Raw genomic sequence first — 4,778 nt, 5'->3', positions numbered from 1 at the left:
AATACCTTACATATATAATAAATGTTTTAGTTTTAAGGCTTGTTTAATTTTGAACATCCCGAACTGTTGTGACTTGGCTACACTGACTACATGTTGGCATATATTGTCACAATTTATCACGTTATCAAGAACGTCGACGTGATAAACTTTGCCACTCGGTTTTACTCCTTTTTCAAAAAAAAAAAAAAAAAAAAAAAAAAAAAAAAAAGTTGCTTTTCTTGCTTTTTGATAAAGCATGACAGATATTCCTGATATGATGATTGTTTTTTGATACGATTCCTGATAATTGCGGTACATTCAAATTCATCGCGAACTGTGCGTTTGTAAGATGACCCAATGGAAAACCTGTTGCCGTTCTGTGCGAAAAAAAACTTGTATTTGTTGTAATAGATGCGAACGCGTGTTCCACGACAATTGTCTAGCTACTTTTGTGCAAGAAAAAGAAGAACGATGTGGAAGAAATTAAGGCGTTTAAACAAACCAAGCATTGCGTATACTGCTCCATAAACGAAGGGATACTTTGCAACTGAACTCAAAATTTAAGGTAAAAGGTCAATCCTCAATGACGTGAAATTGCAACTTGGTAGAAAAAAATCTTCCATTAAAAAGCTTCATGGCAAACTTGAAGATCGTGTCAAAAAGATAGAGGAACAAGCCTTAAAACTAGAAGGATCGTCGAAAAAAATGAGAATCTAGAAATAGGGAATAACGTATAAAAGAGCTTCAAGTTACTCCGGAGAAATGTGAAGATACTGAACAAAGATTTCACTCAAATACCGTTGAAGTTCATGGCCTAACTGTGAACGTTATTGGAAATGTTCCGGATCTCTTGGAGAAAATGGAAAATGCTTTGAGTGTTAAAATTACAGTAAATCACATTGATTTCTGCTACAGACTGGAGCCAAAAACAGGTAAACCGTCTTCGACACCAATCATAGTTCACTTTCCCAGAAGGTACTTAAAATAAGATTTGCTAAAAAATAAAAACATGTAAAATTAGATATCTCAACCTGACACATAGACTTCTGCAAGAGAAGTGAAAATGAATTCCCACTACAAATATCTACGGCTTCGAGGAGGGAAGATCTTGTTGAGGAAGAATCATGGGGACGCTTCAGTAAGTGGCATTCAAAATTTGCTATCAGTTAAATGAGTGACTTAGCTACTGAATTCAATCATAACACAATATAAGAATATGAGAAGTTTAAGGAAAAATTTTAATGTTTCGTTAAGTGAGTTGAAAGATAATGTTAAGTTTTTTCTCGTATAATCATACGGTCTACAATTTGAATTAACGAGAATCAAATTGTTTTTTATTTCTTAGATGTGTATACTGTTTATTTTCGATGTGAACCTGAGCAGAGAGCAGGTGGTGTTTTAATTTTTATTGACGACTCTATAACATACAATCAGGTTATATAATAATTAAATTCACTAATTTCGTGGTCCGCTTGACCAATTAATATATTACAATTAATTAAGGTTTTTTGTTGAGATAAAAACCTTAATTAATGGTTATATAATAATAATAAAGATAATTGGAGTATTTTCTTAAATATTGAATTCAATAATACATAAAGTAGTTTGTTGGGGATATGTTCAACATAAATATTTCTGTGCCTATCATGTTGCCTGTTCATTTCTGATTTTAAAAAATTGCTCGTACCATAAAATACCACCAAAGAAACATATATTTTCAAGACTTCTTATTATGAAAACTGCTACGTTACTATTATAAGTTCGTTTGGATTATCATGCTTCATATCAGATGCTGCAGAATTACAGATATATCATCCAAGTGCATAATTTATTTGTTGGCATTTGCAACTCTACAAAGTTTAAATTAATTTCCAATACTATTCACCTTGATATAACTGATCTTGTTATTTGTTGAAATTAAAGGATTAAAGCAAAATAAACAAGAAAATATTTGCGCAACTTACATGAAACTTTTTTACAAAACTCTTGACATTCTTGTCAAAGAAGAAAGATGGAATAGGGAATATGAAGAAGCGGATGCTTCCAAACATTTATTGACATTTTGTCAAGTCATAAAACTCATAGTATGTTGAATAAAATTCATTTATTCATAAGTTAAAAAGTTTAAACCTTGGATAAATGATGCTCTGATTTCTGAAATGAAAAAAATGCATGTTGAACAAACAAACCAGAACTTTCCCCTACGATCTTAAACTAAAAAAAATTATATTTAAATTGTGAAAATAAAGTCCGAAAATTTTTTGATACTGTTTTCAAAAGGATTACACCAGCCTATCAGTTTACGGAACAGTAGGAAGCAGTGGTATAACACGAAATTACAAGGAAAAAAGGTAAAAACAATGAATACATTTGAAATTGTTGAAAACGATATTTCTGTTCGAGATCCTGAGATAATTGGAAACATATTTAATAACTATTCAATTGAAACAGTTCAAAAGTCCGTAAAAGTCTTGTCTTCAATAAAATTCGGAATGATTGTCGAAGAGAGGTTATGCCTGAATCAATTTTTTCTATGTACAATACATGAGTCTGAAGTCCTTGAGGAGATTGCATCCTTAAAAGTTAAGAAATCGCTGGGTATCGACTGATTCAATGCACGAGTTCTAAAGGCGATTGTCCACACCGGTGTCGGTTCATGCCTTCATTTTAAGTATTTCATCAGGAGTCTTTCCTGGGGTTCTCAAGCAGGCTGTAGTTGTACCAATTTATACAAAAGGATTTAAAAAGGATAAACAGAATTAACTTCCTACATCACTTCTGTCCTGTATCACAATATTTTTGAAATTATTGGAAAAATTAAATTAAAAAATGCTTACTCGCCGTCTTCTCTAAAAATAAAATTATCAGTTGTTTCTTTTAATGTATGCACTTCTTTGCGATGGAACCTCATCATAGATTCATATATTAGATCGAGCAAATTTTTAAGGGAAGTACACTTCGGTCTTTGAAGCAGAAATACATGCCATCAATGCTTGTACCCTGGAAAATCGTAAAAGAGGTTACATTGGCAAAAAAATCATCGTAAGATCAGATAGCCAAGCAGCCATTGAACCAATAACATGTAAAACAATCACATCAAAATTAGTCAGTGAAATCATTACCAACACTTTTTTTCCCTTCGTCGGCTCTTTTCACCTCAAAGAAGCTGACGCCTTATACAAAAATGTCTTTTCTATACCGACATCCTTCCCCACCCCTTCAAAATCAAACTTATNGAAATCCCAGGGCCTGAAGATGATCTCAATAAAGATCGAAACGTTGGCACGATAAAGAAAATGTTTTTCTGAAACCTACATCACACCAGACCGCATCTCACGATCTCCGAATAATCATTACTACTAACTTACGTCAAATAACGTCGTTACGTTCGAAAATTCACGATTTCTAAATAAATATTAGTCAGTGAATGCAAAACCTGGGGAAGCACAACAACCTGGTGAAATCTTGGGTGCCGGGACACAGGGGAATTTTGTGTAAAGAGACAGCAGACAGACTGGCCAGAGGAGGATCTGCAAGACCATACATAGGCCCCGAACCTATACTTAGGATAACAAAAACAAATATAAAATCCTCCATCGCAGTATGGATCCAACCAAAACAAAAGAAGTGGATAAACTCTAGTGGTACTAGTCATAGTAAACTTATGATGAAGCAACCCTCACCAAGACTGGCAAAAACACTGCTGCAATTGAAGAGGGCCAAACTCAGAGGAGTGTAACCGGTCACTGGCATCTGAGAAAACATCTACACAACATGAGCATATCCAACGATGATCCCATTTGCGGATTATGTAATGAGGAGGAGGAAACAGCCACTCATATCATCTTCGAATGCGAAGCAACAGCTCAATGGAGATTTAACCTAACATACGAAAAAACTTAGGGAATCAAATTGTAGCAGCGTCAGTCAAAGACCGGATACTTCTAAGAAGAAAGATAGAGTCTATTGCACTGAACTAAGCAACTAGGAAGGTATAATAAGCCAGAAGGCTGCCCTGCTTCCTAGTAGCCTTATCACCATACAATACCACCTAGCTGATTTTGTAGTTCGAGCGAAAGGATCCAAATTTACGAGCTTGTGTAATTTATAGAAATATGAGGACACTTTCCACTTTTCAGCACGACCACCAATCTTAAATGATATATCATAAACCATTCCCCACCCCTTCAAAATCCAACGTATATAAACATAAAACACTATTATCTCACTGGCACTCTCAACACGACAGACAAGAATGACAGATCTACACGGAAAACACTTTGAGTGAGTACAAATACTTTGATTAAATCTAAAATTTTCTTATATTTTGTAAATTCATTTTTTTTTTGAAATTTTCTAGCATTGTATAAATTCATTTGTTTATCTAAAATTTTCTATCATTGTATAAATTCATCTTATTCTACATCTTACATGCATTTGTAATATTTAAACAATGTTTATTAATCCGACGCCCTGAAGATGATCTCAATAATGATCGAAATATTGGCTCTATAAAGAAAATATTTTCTAAAACCTACTTCACACCAGACCGCATCTCACGATCTCGGAATATTATATCATAAAGATATATTTTTTTTTTATTGGCTTTATGATCTTGCATATTAGCCATAGTACGAATTCTTGTGTGTTCAAATTGGGGGTTATCGGGAAAAAAGGGCCAGAGGCGACGGTGGGGAACCCACGACCGCGGCGTGAGAGTCTCTCATGCTAACCACTCGGCTACCGCGGTCCCCCAAAAGATATAATATTAAGAAAGCAAATGAAAATACATAATGGTC

Source organism: Cimex lectularius, unplaced genomic scaffold (assembly GCF_000648675.2).
Source record: "Cimex lectularius strain Harlan isolate CLEC.00 unplaced genomic scaffold, Clec_2.1 scaffold68, whole genome shotgun sequence".
In the NCBI taxonomy this organism is placed as follows: Eukaryota; Metazoa; Arthropoda; class Insecta; order Hemiptera; family Cimicidae; genus Cimex; species Cimex lectularius.
The sequence above is the reverse complement of the archived record's forward strand: the minus strand, read 5'-3'. Positions refer to the sequence as shown.